At 36.9% G+C, this 23,638-nt stretch overlaps 3 long non-coding RNA genes across 7 annotated transcripts in view; 1 reads left to right on the forward strand and 2 right to left on the reverse strand.

Annotated features, from left to right (window-relative positions):
- The first annotated feature begins 8,584 nt into the window (after positions 1 to 8,584).
- Positions 8,585 to 23,638, forward strand: part of LOC126876760 (uncharacterized) — a 129,499-nt gene continuing 114,445 nt past the window's right edge. For all 5 annotated transcript variants that reach the window (XR_007694496.1, XR_007694497.1, XR_007694500.1 and 2 more), the window contains exon 1: positions 8,585 to 8,644. This is a non-coding gene — a long non-coding RNA (uncharacterized LOC126876760). The remainder of the gene's footprint in view (positions 8,645 to 23,638) is intronic.
- Positions 11,936 to 12,982, reverse strand: LOC126876755 (uncharacterized). Its single transcript, XR_007694489.1, has 3 exons — positions 12,629 to 12,982; positions 12,449 to 12,545; positions 11,936 to 12,286 (listed from the first exon to the last, which is right to left on the reverse strand). It is a non-coding gene; the product is annotated as an uncharacterized LOC126876755 (long non-coding RNA).
- LOC126876751 (uncharacterized) lies at positions 12,992 to 13,737 on the reverse strand. Its single transcript, XR_007694484.1, has 3 exons — positions 13,636 to 13,737; positions 13,328 to 13,423; positions 12,992 to 13,251 (listed from the first exon to the last, which is right to left on the reverse strand). It is a non-coding gene; the product is annotated as an uncharacterized LOC126876751 (long non-coding RNA).

Below are 23,638 nucleotides of genomic sequence, written 5' to 3' on the forward strand. Positions count from 1 at the left end.
ATAAATGAATTAAAAGGTGCAGGCGCAAAAGTGAGTGAGAGGGAAAAGCTGAATTACATGATAAATACGTGTTACGTCGCGTAACTCTACCTAGCCCAGGCCACACACCGCGGGCAAGATGGCAACCAGATGTCTTCGGATACTCACTGCGTACCCTCAATAGTCTCAAGTATCTTCCATAAATCTTAGGAATTTCCTAGTCGAGGTCCTTCAAACTGAACAAACGTCTGTTTCCAAAGCATTTCTAAAGACCTTTGTCTACTACGGCTTGACAAGGGAAAGTTGGTTTTTCTCACGTATGATGCAACTTTCCTCCCACGAACCACTTTCTCTCGAGGGCGGTTAAGACCCTTCGTTTAACCAATTAACAACGAAGACTATTTCCCTCACTCCCTTAGTCAAAATCGTCACCAACAAATCCGATGGTCCCGTGCGCTAGACACACCCATCCTTAGCTTTCCTCCGCCACAGCATCGTCTCCGAACATCACTGACTTTACATCCTTCGAACAGTCAACATCCTTCGACCGGGTTTACACCCGAAGATCAGTCAGTCTCAATCAAGCATCTCGTCAAGCGGTCAGCAATTCGAATACAATGAGTCGACAAATCCATCAGTATACGCGATAATCCGTCTAGAGACTCAGGTCGCACTCATTCGTAGTCATCTCATAACAAATATTCATTTTGTGTTACACCGAAGTTGTTGGTTTGTGAAAATATATAATAACCTGTTAGCAACAGCGTTATCCTTCATTTAACTACCCTTATTATCCTAAACGAAATAAGGGATCGAGCGATTCGCGGCGTCGATTAGCAAATCGTAACGGGAATTTACGACTCCCGTTGGCGCGCTTCTTCGAGATCGCGTCTCCCAGCGAACGTGCGAAAACAATACGTTACCCGAAGAGTATAGCTACATAGCGGATATAATAGATGCAGTGAAAGAAGAGAAACAAACGGTAGCGTGCGTGAAGAATAAAATAGAAATAGCGGAAAAGAAAGATAAGTCTAATCGAGGAGAAATGAAAACTAATGCCTTTGCTGCAAAAAAGGAAGGATGCTTCAAATGTGGAAGAGTGGGATATTTTGCATGAGAGTGTCAAAATGGCGTCCAAGCGGGAAGCAGTAACAGTTATCGGCGTGGGTCAACACGTGGTCGCAGCAGAGGAAGAGGAAACAAAGGCAATACGAACAGGGGGCGTGGAAACTTCCATCGTCAATCAGCAGCCGGCACGAGCGAATATGGCAACTCAGGAGCAGGCATATGGATGGCAACAGCGCACGCAGCACACAGCAGCGAGATGAACGAGATAAGTGGTAACGAAATAACATACTTATTTGTTAGGGAAGTGATACATTTACACTGTACATGAGAGTGTGTGTGTAAGGGTTAGAGGGCGTCAAGGTCTTAGTGGAGACAAAAGACTGTTGCCAGATGTTAGAAGAATCTAGGATAGTCGGTTGGCGACCAGCGTGCGTGCAAGACGTTCTTCAGAGAGTAATATAGATGTATAACTGTTGTGTGGGAAATATAGTCAATTATTTGTATTCCCAAATCCTCGAATTTCCTTAACATGGTAGCAGAGCGTGGTTACTAGTTTTGCAAGATATTTAGTGCGTGGTTACGATCTTGCGAGTGAGTTTTCAGTAAAGAAAAAAAAACTTTCAGAGAAAAAAAATATACTTCGAGCACGTAGGAACGCTTGAGTAAGAAAAGAAAAAAAAAGAAGAATCAATTAAAATGGAGAGATCGGAAATCATGATACCTATATTCGATGGTGAGGATTATGGAATGTGGAAGCAAAGAATCACGATGTTTCTCAAATATAAGGAATGCGAGGTTGTTACAACTAGAATGAAGAACGAAAGAGACGATGAAGACTGGGACAAAAAGGATTTGAAGGCGATAAATATAATTTATAGTGCAATATCGAACAGACAATTGGAGTATGTTAGGGAAGGAAAAACGGCGTATGATATAATAAAAAGGTTCGATGAAATGTACTTGAAAGAGTCGACGGCACTGCAGATCGTATGCAGAAGGAGATTGGAAAACATAAGACTGGAGAACTACAGTGATTCAGCATCATTCTTTAACGATTTCGAAAAATTAATAAATGAATTAAAAAGTGCGGACGCACAAGTAAGTGAGAGGGAAAAGCTGAATTACATGCTGAATACGTTACCCGAAGAATACAGCTACATAGCGGACATAATAGACGCATTGAAAGAAGAGGATCAAACGGTAGCGTATGTAAAAAATAAAATAGAGATAGCAGAGAAGAAAAATAAATCCAATCGAGGAGAAAGGCAAACCAACGCCTTTTCTGCAAAAAAGGAAGGATGCTTCAGATGTGGAAGATTAGGACACTTTGCGAGAGAGTGTCAAAATGGCGTCCAAGCGGGAAGCAGTAACGGCTATTGGCATGGGCCAACACCTGGTCGAAACAGAGGAAGAGAGAACAAAGGCAATACGAGCAGAGGACGTGGAAACTTTCATCATCAATCAAGAACCGGCACGGGCGAGCATGGAAACTCAAGAGCAGGCATATGGACAGCAACGGCGCACGCAGCAAACAGCAGTGAGACGAATGAAATAAGTAAGAACGAAATAGTGTGGCTATTAGATAGCGGTTGTACCGATCACATAATTAATAATATAAATTATTTCGATAAATCTATCGACCTAAAAGAACCGGTAAATATATATTTAGGCGATAATAGACCGATAAAAGCGACAAAAGTTGGGAATGTTATAAGTTATTTTGAAGCATTCGGAAAACAAAATAAAATAAATATGAGGAAAGTATTTTACGCGAAAGAAATGTCCGCAAATTTGATTAGTTTAGGTAAACCAGCAGACGATAAGAATACGGTTATTTCCAAAGGAAATATTGCGAAAGTAATAGATGAGGATAATATACTTACAGCTCAGTTCAAAGAGAATGGGACATATAGAATAAAAAGTATATTGAAAGGGAAGAAGCACTTAGTAAACAGCGCCGAACGTAGTGGTATGAGTAAAAAGGAAAGATGGCATAGGATGCTAGGACACGTAAATTTTAAATATTTAGAGATTTTGGGTAAAGAGCAGCTAGTGACTGGCATACCGAATGAATTTGAAAAGGAACTTTTGAAATGTAGGGTGTGTATAGAAAGCAAAATGCATAACTTACCTTTCAAAAATAATCGAACTAAGGCTAGGGAAATAATGGAAATTATTCATACGGACGTATGTGGTCCCTTTAAGACTACCGGATTCAATGGAGAAAAATATTTCATTTCATTTATCGATGATTATAGTAAAATAGCTAGGATCTATTGTATAAAATCAAAAGATGAGGTCTTTGATTCTTTCGTACAGTTCGTAAATGAAGCCGAAAATTTAACGGGCAAGAGGTTAAAAATATTAAGATGCGATAATGGTAAAGAATATTTAAATAATCGAATTTATAAATTTGCTAGGGATAAAGGTATAAGAATAAATAATTGCCCAACATACGTACATGAATTAAACGGGACAGCGGAAAGGTATAATAGAACAGTGATGGACATGGCGCGTTGCTTGTTAGCGGAAGCGAAAGTACATAAAAGGTACTGGCCGGAAATAGTTTGTACAGCGGCATACTTGAAAAATCGAATATTAGCGAATACTATAGAAAGAAAGACACCTTTTGAAATATTCTTCGGGAGAAAACCAAGTGTTAAAAATCTACATCTATATGGAAGTAAAGTTTTTGTAAGAAGGCCAGAACAAAAAAGAGTTTCCAAATGGGATAAGAAGGCAGATATGGGAATTCTGTTAGGATATAGTGAAGTAGGTTAGAGAGTCCTATTAGGTGTAAAAATAACAGTAGCGACATGTAGAGGTCGTAGAAACAGACAAAAAATGTATCGGTTTTGAGGAGAATTCATTCGATGCAGTTAGCGATGATAGTAAAGATAATTATTTATTGGACAGCATGAATAAGGAAGAGTTAGAAAGTAGAGAAGATGAAAATGATAATAGTTCTGAAAGCGTAAAGATTCCTAGGAGATCTACACGTAATAAGAAAACTCCAGTAAGGTATCCAGAAAAGGAAAACAGTAGTGAGATTCACGCAAATTATTGTAGAGTAGATATCTTTTGCACATTTGAGGAGGCGATTTGTTGTGAAAATAGTGAAGTTTGGAAACAGGCTATGGATAAGGAAATAGAATGTCTCTATAAGAATAAAACTTGGAAATTGGTAGAAAGGGTAAAAGGCAAAGAAGTATTAGATGTAAAATGGGTTTACACGAAAAAATCAGAGGACAGGTATAAGGCTAGATTAGTGGTAAGGGGATTTCAACAAAGAAACGTAGCCGATGACATATATTCTCCAGTGGCGAGTAATCAGACCTTTAAGATATTGCTATCATATTGTTGTCAAAATGGAGTAATAATTGAGCAAATGGATGTAGAAACTGCCTTTTTAAATGGTGAAGTAACCTCGGAGGTATATGTAAATCAACCAAAGGGATATGCGGACGGAACGAATAGAGTTTGTAAATTATCGAAAGCGCTTTATGGGTTAAAAGAAAGTCCGAGGGATTGGTATGAGTGTTTTGATAGGTATGTGACGACATTGGATTTTAAGAAGAATAACATAGAGTTGTGCCTATATACTCATGGAGAGGGGGAAAATGTTGTTTATTTGCTAATATATGTAGACGATTTGTTAATCTGTAGTAAAAACAAAAAAAGGATACAAAATGTAAAGAAGCTATTACCTGATAAATTTAAAATGAAAGATTTAAGTGAAGTAAAAGAATATTTTGGAATAAATATAGAGTATGATTATATAAAAAATGAAATGAAACTAAGCCAAACGAAATACATTGAATCATTAGCGAACAAATATAAATTACAAAACAGCAAATTGTACTGTACACCAACGGAAACAAATTTAAAAATTGAAAACGCTGAGATAAATAGAAATGACATTGGATACAAGAATTTAATTGGCGCATTGCTGTATATTAGTACAAATACCAGACCCAATATAAGTTATAGTGTGAATTATCTTAAGTAGATTTCAAGATTGTTGTAGCGAGACACATTTTAAATATGCTTTGCGAATATTGAAATATTTGTACCGAAATATTGAAATATTTAATATTAAAGATTTAAGGTTACATTAGAAAAGGAATGAAAAGTGTGAAACGATAGATTGTTATGTGGACGCTGATTGGGCAGGAGATCATTTAGATAGAAAATCTACTTCTGGATATGTAATTAAATTGTATGGAAATGTAATCGGTTGGAAATCTAAAAAACAAAGGTGTGTGACAAAAGCCTGGACGTATGCAGAGTATGTAGCTCTATCGGAAGCGGTGAGTGAATTAATGTCTATTAGAGAAATTATGAAGGTCTTCAATGTAAATCTAGACAATAACCCTGTAAAAATTTATGACGATAACTCTGGAGTGATAAGTATAGCAAAGTACGGAAATTTCACAAAAAATTCTAAACACATTGAAGTTCATTACCACTACGTTCACGAATGCTTAAAGGAAAATAAGATAAATATAATTTAAGTAGGTACAGACGAAAATACTACATAGGTTCTCTAAGAGGTTTTTCTATGTGCGATAGTCGAATCAAAGATTTGAATTTTTAGATTTGATCTATAGTGTTTATATTTTCAATAATGTTAGAAATTTGGACTGAAAACTTACCACCATTGATAAAGCATACTGGCGTTGGCTTTCCGTCGAAGTATACAATTTTTTGAACGATTTCTCCCGATGCGAGGGGTGGTTCTTGCTGCAGCAGAAGAGTATTATTATCTAATTTTAATGTTTTATTGGAGAGTTCGAATCGATATTGATTTAAACCGGGTAAGCCTAATATGCCGTCTTCTATGATAGGGAAATTATCATCTACTAAGGAAAATTCTATCTCTTTGTTGAATAAATTTAGTTTAATTTTGGAATTGGATTCGTATTTGGAATGTTCCATGGAGAATTTCTATGTGTCTGGTATTATTGTCCTTCCTGGGTAGCATCCTCGTTTAAGCAAGTTGATTCCTGCTCCCGAGTCAACGAAAAATCGCAATCCTCGTCGTCCTGGTAATTGTAGTCGTATTGTGGATAATCTTCCTGAGGTAGCATTGTTAATTCTGATTGTTCTTGAATGTGGTTTATTCCTGGAGGGGCTTTTGTTTGAGGCGGTATTCGAAAATTTTGGCATTGATTGGCAAGGTGTCCCAATCGATCGCATTTGAAACATTTCGTTTGTGGCCTTTCGTTTAATGGTCGATTTTCAAGCTTTGTAAAATTATTCATTCTTGGTAGAATGTTTTGTGTGGGTGGAGTTTTGTTATTCATGTTACTTGTAATCGTGAAGCGGTTACCTACTGGACGAGACGTCTGGTTACGATAAGATGGTGGAGTGGTTGTTTGTCGTGTCATCCGTCTGCGAGCGTTGTCTTCGCGAAAGTATTTTTCCACGTCCATTGCCTTTTTTTCTGCATCGATGATGTTTGGGGGGGGGGGGGATTAGCCAATAGCACGTGTCCTATTTCTGAACGAAGGCCTCTTACATAGTCAATCACAGAAACCATGTATAGTCGATCGTTCATCGCTCATCGAGTTAGTTCGTCTTTATATTCATTGGTAATGCTGTATTGAAGTTTGTTGAAAACACGTCGAAATCTAATGTTATAATTTTGCACGCTTTCGGTTATTCCTTGCTTTATCACTCTTAACTGATCTTGGTGTTCTCTTACTGATGCTTGAGTAGCTACGTTACGTCTTAATCCTTCGTACAGAGTTTCGAATTCGTTAATATGGATATTGCGGATTGTCATTGCGGCTTTTCCTACAATTTTCTCTATTTTGATCATTTTTAATAATAACGTTTGTTCGCTACACATCATTCTCATTTCTTTTATTTCACGAATAAAATCTTCTACACTTATATCGTTTTCTCCGTTTAGTATCGGAGATACTAAACAGCTTTTAGATTTCCAGAGTTTCCAGCTGTTGAATTGGATGGTTGGACATATGTTGGTGGCTTTTGTGGCATAGGTGGAGGTGGATTAGTATCGTGTTTTAATACTGATATATTATCGTCATCGTCAGTCATCATAGAACCGAATTCAGTTGATTTTACGTTTATTTGTGGTAGTTTAACACGAGAGAGGTTTCTACTTAATATTTCCATTTCGTTAGCGCGTTTTCTATTTTCTTCGTTCGCTAATTTTAAAGCATTCTTTATTTCGTTAAATTGTTGTCGAAATTCTTCGTTCTGTCTCTGTATTAAGTCTAAAATTGCTCTGGTAGAGGAATCGAGTGTTCCCGTTTTATTTTGAACTCCACTTGTAGAGGGTAAACTTGTCTCGGCTTTTGTGTCTTTCTTGTTCATATTGTCTCTTCGCTAGAGTTACTAGAGAAACTAACTTTTCGCGTTCTATATTGTTTAAAAGAATTCCGACTTTTCTCACCTTGATACGTAAGTTCGTAGAATGAGGTTCCCTTGCGGTGTTTTCCTCTGTGGCGCGTTCAAATGCGTTTGAGTGTCAAACTCGTTCTGTTGATTTGTTCTATGCTGACAGTGGCCCCGTTAATTTGGTCCACCGTGGTAAATTATTGACAGCAAAGTTCATAACACAAGTAGTTCGAATCCTTCGATCTTCAATAATGTCCGTAGACCGAAATCGTAACTTCGTTTACACTGAAGCGAATGGATCCTGGCAGGATCGCCAAAATGTCACGTAAAAATAATGGGAAAATAATAATAAAAAAATGTTGGGTTCTTGAACCAGAGTTCGAGGTACCTTTATTTTATAATAGGATTACAAGTGTGCGATTTGACCGTTACCGAAAGACTGAAAGACTCGATCAAGACACAGCCCTTCTAGATGTTCGTTTATCTTATGCCTATGTGCCGAATTCATATTCCTTTGTTTTGGGAGTCGGTGTCGTGTGCAAGGCTGTTCAGGTTTCCTGAGTCTGTTGGAGATATTTGTTGACGTTACATGTACGTCAAGACTGTGTAAGTGTCACGAGGCAAAACAATAATATGAGTCGCTCTCGATTTGCATCGTTCTCTAACTCATGCGCCGCTACATACTTATATAGCTATTATTTCTTACAACCTAGCGTATGCAGTTGTGTATGGGGCCTTAAGTTCACTGTTTATAGATACTGCTAGGAATTAATCGAACGAATTCAACGCAGTCGCGTTTACAGAGTTCCGTATTATCGGAAATGCCGAATTCGCGTGGTTTCGCTTTGACGTTCGTCCACGTTGACGATTGTTCAAAGAACAACCGAGAGGCCTCCGCGTCGCAGCTACGAAAGACATCGAAGCCGCGACACCCTTCAGTGACTTCCCTATCTTTTCCTAAAACCAAGGATGACGCAACTCAGGCAATCGTTACAAGCGTTCGAACTTCACATTTTCTTACCATACTATCAACAAAAAATGAAAGCTGGTTTTCAATGAGTCATTATATAATTATATGTCGGAGATGAAAGAACACCGGAGCCTTTGGAATTTTAGATAATCCCGCAACATTCTAACCTAGAGTCTACTATAGCTGTAATTGAACAATTGTAGTTATTCAATCCGATTGTAATTGTTCTAGATTAGTGACGGTGAGCTTTGGCTCGAGGTGACAGTCTGTCGCCCAACGTAGCCGCGGTCAAGGGATAAACGCTTTGCCTAACAAAGGTATGGAGTAATTCTATAGCTCTCCTTAAAAGAAATATTCGTGGCGACACGCGACAGTAAACATTCCAACGGTTTCTGTCCCGTGGCTCGCCACACGCAGACCCTATTCTTCGAGTAAGATGATTGCCAGATGTCGATGCGTCTCCGCAGTACATGTTCGGCTAGCTGGAGGGCCCGTTATAAATCTTAAGGTTTAGTTAACTAAAGTCCTTCAAACAGACAAACAGTCTTTGTCCCAACTACGGGAAGATAGGGGAGACATATTTTTCAACGAGCGGCGTCTCCCACTAGCAACTTTCCCTCGAGGGCGGCTAACATCTTTTTCTAACCACCGATATGGAGATTGACCAATTAGCAGCAACGTCAATTTCCCTTACTTCCTAAACGAAGGCTTTCCTCGACGAATCCGATGATCTCGTGTCCTTAGACACACCCCATTATAGTTTTCCTCTGTGACATCGTCGGGACGGGACGGGCATTCTTTTACGCGCTCCCGTCGACCAAAGAGTAACGTCTTTACGCTCAGCAATTATTTTTACGAGTCAGACTTAGATTCAGCGAGAACGCCCATCTGTCATCCCGTTGGCCGCGGATTCGTTATTGAACCGGAGACCACTGTCACTAGTGTCGCGGACGTCTCACCGCCGTGGTAGATTGTCAAAACCTGTGTTATTCATACCTGTGTCAATAAATCGTATCTTCGTTACACCGCAACGATGGCTACCTTCAATGAAGACTCCTCAAACACCGACAACCCTATCCCCAATGTCATTCCGACATATATATCCACCGAAAATGCGCTCTTGTAGACAAACGCTCGATTCGCGTCATAGCTTTTAAAGCTTGTCGCATCTCAATCCGTTGGAAAAAATTTTTCCTGTAGCATATTTTATTTTTACGAACCAACAAGGTCTTTGTTTATTTCCTTCTTTTTTTTTGCTCCAATTTCCCCATTGTTTTTTCAAGGATAGTATTTCAGAGCCACTAGTCAAGTTTATTGTAACAATAAACTTACGTTTCGGAAACATTTTGTGCTGTGAAACAGAATACACTAAAGTTTGAAGGTCACATCGATTTTCGAAAGTTTATAAATGGAGGTGTATGACAGTATCACCAGCTGTTGCTGTCCAAGTAACTCCAACATCGAAATACTACAACGATTCCAATCGAAAGCGCTAAGAGCCTTAATAGACGCACCTTGGTATGTTACCAACGAAACCATCCATCGCGACCTCAAGATACCTACAGTCAAAGAGGAAATAGCAAAATATAGCGACAGATATAGCAAAAGAGTCAAGAAACACCGAAACCCCCTAATCACTGGACTACTCGATACGACGGACCAGATTCGCAGGCTGAAGAGGCACTACTCGCTAGACCTAAACGTTAGATTCATTTAATTATCCAAATTAAGCATATGCACTTACTTATAATACTTATAAATTATACCTATCTATAATAAGTATTAACTTATTGTAAATAAACAGCCATGTCACTGCGCCACGCCGGAAAAATTACTGAAAATTCTCAACGCGAGAATTGATTGTAATTTCAACAAATAAATAAAAACAAAAAAAAAGCTGTTGCTGTCCCCAAGCGCCAAAATACGTTCTGACTACTATTTTATGTATCTCACAGAAGTATGTCTTCATTCATCATCTCCCATGCCATCCACCAACGTGTTCTTAACATGTTATCTCCTAGTAAAATATTGATGTTGAGTCAGATATCCAACTGAATAATCTTTTCGGTGTCTACTATAAGACATTTAAAACCAAGGCTCGTACACACGTGTGCTTATACGTCAGATGTAATACTTAACACGAAACCTGCTTATATTAATATTAAATTTATGCATAGTAGGATGTTCGACCTTTGTAAAAATGAAATTATAATACATACAGTTTCACCGTGGAAAAGTGAATCTTTCTAGCATGTCCACGCAAATGCAGCGGAGGGGAGGACTGTGCATGCACCAAACAACTTTACGTTCGTAATTTTTCACACAAATGTACAACTGTAGGGAAAAAATTATCTCTGATTTTTCGGATGTTAGGAATCGACAATATCGCATAACGGAATGCTGTGTTCTACGTATTCTATTTTTGTTACGAAAGTGGTACAAACGAAGTCCACGTAAGAATAGTACAACAAAATCGGTTGAGGTTAGGTTATCGTGCAGATATCGCGGCTTTTGCATTGGAAATCACGCAACTGCCAGTCTCGTCGTTCCTTGTAAACGAAAGAAAGGTATTGTAATCGGTCGGAATTAACATAAAACTCGTCGTTTCATGATAATACTGTGCATTCTGAATATGCTATGATTTGGTTTAAAATAATAAATAGTCCATTCTTGCATACTATTGCTCCAGCTTTACTTGTATTTTCGATATTGGTATAAATAGAAAGACAATTAATGTCGTTCGAGTCTATTTTCGGATCATTTATATTACGTTTAATCCATATAGTTATCATATGAGACATAGTATCGTAAAATTTGGAAGAATAAAACGTTCGTACAGGAAGTACATTTTATAAGAACTCCAACAAATCTGCGTGTGCACCTAAAATACAAACTGATAGTGATAGTGATTGTTCATAAGTTTATATACATTATCTAATGTCAATCGAAGGTATCAATTCTTTTTCTCCATAAGAGTACTTTTTCATTTATATGTGTTCAAAAATACATGTGTTCAACCGTGAAGCATATGTCACCTACAACGAAAAAGAGTTTTCCTATACTTAATATTTCCTTTATATACCTATGAAAGTCTATTCTTCGCGTAGTATGAAATTATGAATAAATCTGGAATATTGTTCAATCTGAAAAGAAAAATAACTTATTGACATCATTCATTGATACGAGATTCAGAATGTTTGTTTTGTCTTGCAGAAAAAGAAGGCAGCCCTCCCTTTCTTTTAATGTGAAATAGAAAGCGAAAATTTGAAAACAGATTTTTTGGAAATTTACTTGCAAATATCGTTTTCAATATCGTGATTTTCTTCCCAATGGTACTGTACTTTCAAATTTTCCAGTATCCCTCTAAAAACAAAAAGTCGAACCTCGTTATTGTTAACGTAGGCATTACAAGGAAGAGAAGTATTAGAAAGCAGCTCCTTTTTGTTATGGATTTCTTTATAATCATGTAAATAAGAAATTCCGGAAATTTTTTCCTAAAGAATTTAATTCTTGTGCTTTGATTGATAATTATTACACTACATACTAACTTTTCGCATACTGTTCGCGTCTAACAATTTCCTAATAATAACTACTTCAAAATAACATATGTTCTTGCACGAATTCAAAAGTACGTATGATACAATTACAATTGATTCTAAAATAATAATTATTTAAAGATATTAAGATACTAATTAAACGTTTCACTATATTTCAAAATCTGGAACAACAAATTTTTATTTATAAAAAATGAAACTGTGTTTATATATTCTTTGTCATGATGCTATTTCTTATTACCATGTCGACATTTTTTAAAATTCATTTTGTTATCTCTACGCAATATGAAAATTCATATACTGCTTAATATTTTTTACATATTATCCATCCACCGCATGATATCTCCTGAAAAATCAAAATATTAATGTTATATTATTACAATGCTTCTTAAATTTCAATTTTTGACAAATTTGAAATCCAATATATTTTGCACAATTATTATTTATCAAAAAATTCCAAGTTAGTAACTTTCTTTTCAAATGGCAAATAACATATACTTTGACTTACCTGTAAGTTTTTGTTCCTAATCATCATTTCCTCTTATAGAACATCATTATTGTTCTTATAATTACTACCAGTGTCATAGATATTGTAGTGGCTACAACTGAATTAATAGAAAATGATAAATAACTGTGTATAACACTAACACATAATTGTGTATAACAATGACAGATAACTTTTACTTACATATCAGTCGATAAGGGATTACTGTGATATCCTGTTGATGTTTCTTAAGGCACTTGATTAGGTGCGATACGGTATCATTCCTTATGGTATACTGTAGATAAGTATTTTAGAAAATAACAAGAATAAATCTAAATTATTCAGAGGTTCCAGTTTCGGCTTAGACATAAATACAGGGCCATTTGCAAAGAAGAAAGGGTGCGTTTCTACAGCCTCGTTATAGTAACCATGAATACCAATCTCTGAATTACTGGTTACTAAACATAAATATCCTATAAAATTTAATATATTTCTTTAATTTTTAATACATACATGAGTTAGTAGTTCTAAATTATGAATCATCCTACCTGTGATATTACGCTTTTCCTTATAATATCATCACTCGAGTGAACAACATTAAGATCATGTAAACCATGTCATCCTATCTTACTGTGAAGATACTTAGTTATGTTATCTAACATTATAAAAATATCATCAAATTCAAGTCCTTTTATTCACATCACATGGCCACGACGATCTGGTTCTTCGTTATATAATGTTCTAAAATTTGTCGTATATATAGGATGTACAAACCGTGATATCAAGGTATCAGTTCTTCCTTCCCAAGGGACAGTTTCATTAAAATTCTGATAGAATTAAAAATTAATTATTAATATTCTAACAATCATATATGTTAAATACATTATAGTCAACGATATATACCTGAGCGAATGTAGGGGTGATTCCTTGATAATTATAAATGTCATCAGCCCACATCATTGTGCCACTTCTTTGTACTCCAGCCTCTAGATTAACAGCCTAAACAAACATACGAAATTTTATAGAAGCTGTACAAAATATAGTATATATGCGCAATATTGAAGCGTTCAAGGGGATATAAAGGTAATGTACATCACATACACGTGTACTCTCATGCAACAAAATACAATTAGATTTAATAGTATAAGCTCTTTTATTCATCATAATAGATTGGAAATTTAAGTGTCTTACGAGGGTGAGTAAAAAGTTACCCGCTCTGTCGGTGTAGAATTTATTTTAAGCAATTGTCAAAAAAGACATACATCATTTTTTGACATAATCACTCGATTTCTGTATACACTTTGTCCATTTGCCGAAGGACCTTTATATTTTCTCATTAAAAAATGTTTTGGGCTGAGCTGCGAACCACGAATGCATCGTCGTCTTCACCTTTTCATCAGCTTTTTCGGCATCCATCTCGCACAAACTTTTTAAAATCCAAATCTGTCGTGTACTATTGCATAAGCAGAGCCGTGGCTGATTTGCAAATGATTTGCCACATTATCCACTGTCACTCGTCTATTCCATAGAGCATAAGTTCATGAGCACGTTCAATGTTGTCATCGTGGATGTGGACGGGCGTCCAGCTGTTTTTTCATAACACTTGTGCGATCTTCTTTGAACTTTTGTGCCCATTCAAACACACTTCGTGACAAAACACTTTCTCCATAATGTGCATTAAATCTTTGATAAATATAGGCATCAAACATAACCTCCGACCACAAGAAACGAATCACAGCATCCTGCACTGTTTTCCTGCAAATCACCATTGCAAAGCGCCATTACTCGCGCAACGGTCACAAACGAATTGACGTAACACAAAGAAACCTGCGCAGCAGCACTGAACAGATATTGACGTCATACGAAGAGTGCAGATGGATCAATACGGTCGACAGAAGTTTTAACTATCTGGAGTGCGGATAAATTTTTACTGAGAGTCGTATAGGAATCTATAATCTGTAAGTACACCTTTGGCTGAATGGAAATTTCTCTTACATATAGTCAAAAATGCAGAAACTGTGTATTGAATTGGAAAGTGATAAAAAATAAGTGAAGTTTCGAGGTTGCATGTGATTGCATGAGTACACAGGACGTTTTTAGCGAATAAAAAATAATTTTGAAAGACACGAGACTTATCTTGTATTTTATGCACTCTCTGTGTCCGAATTTCCAGAAGCTCTCTATCTTATGAAGTGTTTTAGATTAGCCGGAAAATTTTGTACGTACATACAAGAAGTATACGATCTAAGTGGAATATTCCATTATTCTCTTGATACAAAAGAAACGAAATTTACAGAACTTCTCAGAAAGTTGGTTTATTATTACCAAATTAATAGAATTAATATACGTTTATCATCTTTACATACCTAAGTTGTGGAGGTTTATCGTGCGTAAAAAATTAGTGTCGTTTCAAAGTTACATTTCGTACATTTTAAGCCTATAATTTGTAACGTACAAAACAATGTAAATTTGAGCTGTTTCTTATCTCCACAATAAGAAAATCCAACTTTACGTTTTTTACACAATGATATTTATGGAACAGTAATATCATATTATTGCATCGCTTGGAGAATGAAGTCAAGGTACGATGTGACCCTAGTGTAAACGCTGGGATACCCAGCTGTGCCGCACTTATAAGCATAAGACACAATACCTATTAAATACGAGGTTAATTCATGTTGTATCAGCAGTGATCCGCCGCGGTCAGCCTGAAAGGATCGTTAAATTTTTAATCAAAGATACTGAAATATATCGATCGAATTGTATTGAAATTATACTTATATACAGTAATAATCTTCTATTGATTTGTGTATTGAAATACTCCAATTTATAACGTACATGTTATATGTATTTTGAGCAAAACTAAGATTAGAGGAAATTAGATTAAATACCATAACGAGGTGTGAGAAGTGGGCAAAACTATTAAATTGTGTTTATCTATTATTTTTAATGTTTAAGACGTCGATTTGATGTTAATTCGAATCGACGTGTCTTCAGATACCGTATAGTTTGTAGTAACTCTGTAACTTAATTACCGTACAAGAATCCTCTCCACCCTGAGCATGTTCGGCGCATATTATACCATCAGTGATATCAGGTGCATTAGGAAATTTGGAATAAGCTATTTTGCATTCGGCGTTCTTAATCACTGGCATTTGTACTTCCATTAATGCATTACGTCGTGGTCGTCCTACGAAGAAAATAAGAAAGATATTTAAGACTGGAACTATTTAATTTTATTATAAAATTGATATCACTTACTATATCTTAATGCTCCCGATCCAGCAACAAGGGGGTTATAGCCGACGAAGTTGCTCTTTCGTAGGGGCTCTTTCGTACAAATGGGATATACGTACCCTGAAAAATAAAAAAATAAATGAAAATGCAGGAAACTAATGACCAAAAGTATGAGAAAGAATTATACACGCTTTATGACACAATATATGTGTACAGTAAGAAATTTCAGGATATGATACTTCAGTAATACTCAATAGCATATATATATATATATATATATATATATATATTTGAGGACTTACTCGAAAATGGCACCTCCTCCACCAATCTAAGAATGGCAATATTATGATTGTGTATGTTTTCTATTCCATCCATATGTGCACAATGTGCTGCGGTCAAAACATGCCTAGCCGATATCAGGGAACCTCCGCACTTCCATAGTGGTTTGTCTGGGTTTCGGGGATTACGAAAACCTAATGCAGCGATTCATGGCCAAGCGCCTAAAATGCAATAGTCATAGTTGTGAATATACATAATTTTTTCTCACATAACGAGTAACAACGATTATTACCTATTCGAAATTCGATCATACAGCAGACGATAAGTACATACGTACAAATACTCTGAAACAGAGATTTGATAAAGACAGAAATTAAATTTTTATTCCAGTGGAATACAAATTATTAAATAATTCTATATAATTTCTATTTGAACTATACTGAACTATAAAGTTCAAACGTGTAATTTCTGCCCTAACAGTTTTTGATCTCTATCCATATTATTACTCCTATATCAATTTTTTATTTCAAGCAAAAAGATACTCTTCCTAACATGAAGTAAAAGAAAGAAATAATTCAAGTTAATAAGTAAAGTTACTACCGATAAAATCATAGCATTATTATTTAGTCTAATTGAAATGTACATTGATGTGCTGTTTAATGCCTTTAAAGTTCATTCTTTGCAGTAAATGGCTTATTATTAATCGGAAAGAAAGACATAAAACGTACCAAGTTCAGCTGGTTTACCATCGACCACCCTGGTATGAGAGACGTTGCTAAAACCTCAGTATGGTGGTCGCAAAGCCTTATACTTATACACAGTTTTTATTAAAATTTCTCTCTTCTCTTTGTTTGGATCGTTCGGACAGCAAACGATCGTAACATTGCCCTGGTATCTGCACACTGATCGTCTATAAAAATCGGTGGCTGTACGGTACTGTATCTGCCATATTTCTTGCAGAGGTTTACATTTTCTGTAGTCAAGGCACCTGCCTTCTTGATTGTCCGGTGTGGTACATTCTGGATCAAACAATTTTAAAACATTTATACAGTTCAAAGATGCGTAAGAAAGCGACACCGATTACTCAACTTTCGAAGTAAAAAGCCGATCGAGTCCACCGGATTGCCCTACAGACACGTATTAATCCGTAAGAGTTAGTCATCATGTTGATAATAATTATCTAAAGAAACTTTTCACGTGAAAATATAAAATTTTAATTGATTAGATATTGTGTTAGCCATACTTAAGAAAGAAAATGAAAATGAATGAAATGAAAGAAAAGGACTACCTTCAACCTCATTTTTTAAATAAACACTTTGTCAGTTTTGCGGTAAATAAGTTCTTAGGAATTCAGGACAGTTTTTAGTGAATCATTTTGTTTCGACCGTTCGCGGAGAGACGCGATCGCGAGATAGCACGTCAACGAGAGTTGTAATTTCCCGTTACGATTAAATAATCGACGCCACGAACTGATCAGTTCAGTAGTTCAATGAAATTCCACAGAATTAACACAAATAAATTAATGTTTATTTCAACAACTTATTAACTAGAAAGATATAAATGGAACAAAAAAAATGTAACTGCGTTTTGGTTGATAAGTAATGCGCGACATACCACCTGTGTTGACGGTTCGACTTCTCGAAAAGTTCTGAACGCCTTTCGATTTTTTTCGTTTTTTCTGGAAGGCGACCCCCACTACGTTCGGATCACGCCACATTCTTTTACGCGAGGTAAAATAACGACCACGAGTCGACGTTTCTGGAAGTCGCCCTGCTTAATGAATCATGCGCTTGCCACTACAATGTTTGTTTGCCGGGCAGACGCGACGGTCCGTCTGCGACATTATAGTGCCGCGATCGATAGTTAAGAATATGACCTATGGTAAGCCGCATGGCGTAACATTCTCCCCCCGTTGAGAGGGTACCGATCAAACTAGCGAGGTGTGGTTGAAGTTCCCATCTTATTTCGTCTCGGTGGCTAGTTGTTCGGGTTTCTCGAGATCGGGTTGAATTGGCAGTGGGACAAGCCTTTTGACGCCCCGATCCAAAATGCTTTTTGCCGTCTGAACTGTAGCTGTCCGGATGACACTGTCACGACCGGCATACTTCAAATCCGACGGACTGACGATAGAGATAAAGCACTCGGCGACAATGTATATCGCTGAAGTGCCTAATGAACCATCAACATCCCAACGGTCCTTCCACCGAAGGTTCTAGAAGAAAGAGCACGTGGCAACGGTCGCGGACGCCTAGCAAATGCATGGACGGTGGGGATGTTGAGGGATGACAAAAGAAAGTAATCGGATCCGATCGAAAGTAAAATCATAAGAGTCAGTCTTAAAAAGTCACGCCCAGAGTTCGGAAGTAGATTGTAAAGTGTATTGATGTTAGAAAAAAAATAAAGTTTTCTTTTTTTTATTTTTTACCTCAAATTCCTTTTTTATTTTGTTATTTTACGTGACAACACCATCGGCGCCTGGATGAACTCGGCCCAGAGGCCAATGCATGGAGGGAACGTTGTCCTCTCTGAGGATGACGATTGTGCCCTTTTGGATGCTGTGTCCACCCTTGCTCCATTTATTGCGGTTGGTTAGCTCGTTCAAATACTCCTTATGCCAGCGGTTCCAAAAATGTTGTTTAAGCTGTTGGATATGCTGCCATTTGGAGAGTCGGTTCGATGGAATGTCTCTGAAATCTCGATCACGTAAGCACATTAATGAATCGCCAATGAGGAAATGTCCGGGAGTGAGGGCTAGGAGATCATTTGGATCGGTGGAGATAGGAGTTAGCGGGCGGGAATTGAGGACTGCTTCTATTTCTATGATAAGAGTATTACGGTGTTAAGCTCATATGTTTCTGTTTCTCCACTCGCGCTGCGCCATAATATCCTTTGATATTTCCGATCCTCTGGTCGTACGAGGAATTGCCGATACATTTTCTCGATCTCGCCAGTGAGTACGTACTGATGAGCGCGGAATCTAATTAATATACAAAATAAATTGTGAATTGATTCGAGAATATAGGATTTCCCCATTTTCATGATTATCGTGATTTTTGTATAAATATATTTTTGAAGATACTAATAATTAGGTACTTATAAATTAGTATTATCAATTATTTTGCATTTATAATTCCGTCTCTAGTATAAGTGTTAATTGAAAACTAACTTTATGTTTCAAAAAGTACTAGCAAAGTCGTTGAGTAACAAGCCACTGATGCTAACACAAATAGCATTGTCGTAATTAAATATTTCTAAATATTCATTTTTCATTTTGAACCTGTAGAAACAATTTATTATATATACTATTAGCTAAGTAATTGCATATTTAATTAAGTCGAAATATAAAACTTAGTTATTTTAATAATTTAAAAAATAAAAAACTGACAAACATTTCAATTTAATTTATGGTTGGAACAAAAGACATTTCATTAATTGAAATATTGTAACGCAGAGTACTTTCCAAAATACGCCGAGAGTATTCCTGATGGTGAAACGAGCGTTGCTTCATCGAACGCAGCTAAAGAAAACAACATCTATGTAGTTGGTGGTACGATGCCTGAAATAGAGGGCGATAAATTGTACAATACCTGTACTATTTGGGGTCCCGATGGAACTTTGATAGCAAAACACCGAAAGGTAAGTAATATATTCCTTTATGGCTTTGAATTTGAAAATATTGGGGCGAAGAAAGTGACTCTATCTAGGAATAATTTAGGAATATACATATGTACATACGTATACTATAACCAATTCTATAATTTACGGTTTATAAAATACGTTATGATACGGGAAACGCCCATTTTTGTTGTAATGTGTTTGTGTTGTATAAATTTTTCAAATACTTAAAATATTATTATACTTATTTTTTCTCCTTTTTAAACATTATTAAATGATAAGATTTTTTAATAAAAGAAAGTGATAAAAACGCTGTCAGTTATTAAATAAAAAATAATTAAAGTTTAGGAGTTGGTAACTTTGATATTAAATTACAAAAGTTGCAGCAATAGAATTAGCGACTACATTTTTATGTTATTAGGTACATCTATTCGACATCGACATTCCTAATAAGATTACTTTTCGAGAGAGTGATTCACTCAGTCCTGGTAACTCCCTAACGACGTTCGATGTGAAGGGCTGCAAAATAGGTATTGGCATTTGCTATGATATTAGATTCGAGGAAATGGCACGCATTTATCGGAACAAAGGTACAGTAACTTAATCGATCAATACTTAACTAGCAAAAAATTAAATATCTTTCTTAAATATATTCTATATAAAATTAATATAATCTGTAACTCTGTATAAACAGAAGCTTAATTTAAAAAAACCAGTATATTTGCTGAAAATGAAACAAATAAAAGAATTAAAAGCACAATAAGAGGACTGTCCTCGCATATTCAGAAATGATGGAATGTGAACCGTGCAACTACGAAGTTAATTGGTATTCGGTAGCTTCATATTTCCTGCTTCTCTGGGTTAGGTTGCCAAATGCTGATATATCCAGCGGCATTCAATATGACCACTGGACCACTGCACTGGTCATTACTTCAGCGTTTCAGAGCGAATGATAATCAATTATACGTTGCCTGCATATCACCGGCTCGTGTTCCTTAAGCAAGTTACGTCGCATGGGGACATACACAGTTGACCAATCCCTGGGGAAAGATTCTTTACGATTTGGAAACTCAAGAGAATATGGCAGTCACCGATATCAAAAAAAAAAAAAACTGGCGAACCGTGTGTTACCACAACGAGACACGCGATGCTATTTGTCGCTTTAAATTGTGCCGCAACTCGTTTTTGAGATCTTTGCCAGGGGCGCGTTAAAACATGCTGAAAATATATTTCTGGCTTTTCTGGGGTTTAACTGAAATATGACAAATAACGTTGTAAAACATATGTACTTATGACTTACAGAGTAATTGAGTGTACAAAATATATAGTATACAAAATAGCCAGCGATTTAGGGCTTTAAAAGATCAAAAGGAAAGAAAAGGAAAGAAAAGAAGAAAGATAATATATTGTGGCAGTCTAAGTCGATCTAAGAAAATAGATAAAGGGAGGGAGGGGCAAAGCTAGTTAATCTGGAAAGAATCCAAGCGTCAATTTCAAGCATTTACAGAGAATCAAGCGGGCTGGTTAAAGTCGTGAGTTGAGCAATTATCCCGCGTTAGGTTCAATCAGGTTAGTCCCACGCGAAATTGATCCAACCATGCGAAAACGAGTGTATTCTGATTTCTGTCGCAGATACTTCTGGCTAGTGCAGTACCTACACGGTGGTTGTTGAAATAGCCGCTTCTCATCTATTTTCCCTAGCGCGGACATCATCCTTTGATCCCTTACGACTAACGAAGTTTTCTAAGATGTACGGCAGTTTGAGATTCTACTTGAAAATGATCATGATTGCGGTCTGTGTGTCGTCTGCTCTTCTTTTTGTCCTTCCGTTAAAGACTGGTAAGTTGATACTGATTAATTATGCGATCGAAACCCTATATAATGGCTACAAAAATGCCGCTAATATAATATTCCTTCTTTCTTGTATCTTCTTTCTTGTATCTTCTTTCTTGTATATATATCTTGTATATATATATATATATATATATATATATATATATATATATATATATATATATATATATATATATATATATATATATGTCGGGTCACGATTCGAATTTTGGGCGCGCGACGACTCTTCGTGTGGACTAGCCATCGTTTCACAAAGCCGAGATTTTATTTAGACATATATACAGGTCTATCACTAAGCTTAACAAATAATAAGTACAACTAATAATAAGTCTAACAAACACTAAGCCTAATGAATAATACGATCTACGAATAATTAAATTAAATAATACTATTAGCAATGTTTGAGTTCAAACGAATCCACGATCACCGGGATAACTCCTTACTAAGCGAAACTAACTTAGACGCAAATGCGATCGTCGAAAATGCTCGATGTATCACTGCGCCAAATACGATAAGGATAGGTTCGACAAAAACAAAGCTAAAATAGTTAGGTTCAACCTTGGCGATTTCGTGTTACGTAAAAACGAGGAAAGAAACCAGACGAAGTTAGATCCGAAATTCAGGGGTCCATTCGTAATAGCCGAGATTTTGGAAGGAGATAGATATACCCTAAAAACCTTAGACGGCAAACGATCATATAAGGACAGACACGACAGACTGAGAAAAATGCCAGAAGGTTGCGTCCCTGCTGAGTTAGACGTCTGCGGTGATGACAACGGCGGTGATAATAACGATGCAAGTACACTGACCTCAGAGGATCATTAACACTGCGTTGTGGTCATAGTAATACACCGAGTGGTTTTATGTGCTTTTGTTGTAACCCGTTGAGTGGGTTGATGTGTTTTTGTTGTAACCCGTTGAGTGGGTTGATGTGTTTTTGTTGTAACCCGTTGAGTGGGTTGATGTGTTTTTGTTGTAACCCGTTGAGTGGGTTGATGTGTTTTTGTTGTAACCCGTTGAGTGGGTTGATGTGTTTTTGTTGTAACCCGTTGAGTGGGTTGATGTGTTTTTGTTGTAACCCGTTGAGAGGGTTGATGTGTTTTTGTTGTAACCCGTTGAGTGGGTTGATGTGCTTTTTGTTGTAACCCGTTGAGTGGGGTTACGTGCTTTTGTTGTAACCCGTTGAGTGGGGTTACGTGCTTTTGTTGTAACCCGTTGAGTGGGCTTACGTGCTTTCTGGGTGTAATGCACCCAACGTGGCAATATGATCCAACAAACTGAGGTTCACCGGTGTACGAAATCGAAAATGATCTGTTGTGTCATTACGGTCTGGCTGGCGACTCACAGAACGCACCTAACACTTTGAATACAAATTATAACATTACAAATTCCTATTCTCTTTTATTTTTCTGTTGTCAAACCTCCGAACGAAACTTTGTTATTGCACTGGACCCTTGACTTACTTGGACATTTAGTTAAATCGCAAATAATGTCAGTTGTATCGAATCTAATGTAAGAAATACGATATTTTAGTTACACACGAGGACGTGTGATAGTCAGGATGGCCGTGTCGGAGATGAAAGAACACCGGAGCCTTTGGAATTTTGGATAATCCCGCAACATTGTAACCTAGAGTCTACTATAGCTGTAATTGAACAATTGTAGTTATTCAACCCGATTGTAATTATTCGAGAATTGTGATAATGAGCTTGGGTTCGAGGCGACAGTCAGTCGCCGAACGTAGCCGCGGTCACGGGATGAACGCTTTGCCTAACAAAGGTATGAAGTAATTCTATAGCTCTCCTTAAAAGAAATATTTGTGGCGACACGCGACAGTAAACATTCCAACGGTTTCTGTCCCGTGGCTCGCCACGTGCAGACCCTATTCTTCGAGTAAGATGATTGCCAGATGTCGATGCGTCTCCGCAGTACATGTTCGGCTAGCCCGAGGGCCCGTTATAAATCTTAAGGTTTAGTTAACTAAAGTCCTTCAAACAGACAAACAGTCTTTGTCCCAACTACGGGAAGATAGGGAAGACATATTTTTCAACGAGCGGCGTCTCCCACTAGCAACTTTCCCTCGAGGGCGGCTAGCATCCTTTTCTAACCACCGATATGGAGATTAACCAATTAGCAGCAACACTTTCTGAACGAAGGCTTTTCTCGACGAATCCGATGATCTCGTATCCTTAGACACACCCCGTTATAGTTTTCCTGTGTGGCATCATC

The sequence above is a fragment of the Bombus huntii genome, unplaced genomic scaffold (assembly GCF_024542735.1).
Source record: "Bombus huntii isolate Logan2020A unplaced genomic scaffold, iyBomHunt1.1 ctg00000092.1, whole genome shotgun sequence".
Taxonomy (NCBI): domain Eukaryota; kingdom Metazoa; phylum Arthropoda; class Insecta; order Hymenoptera; family Apidae; genus Bombus; species Bombus huntii.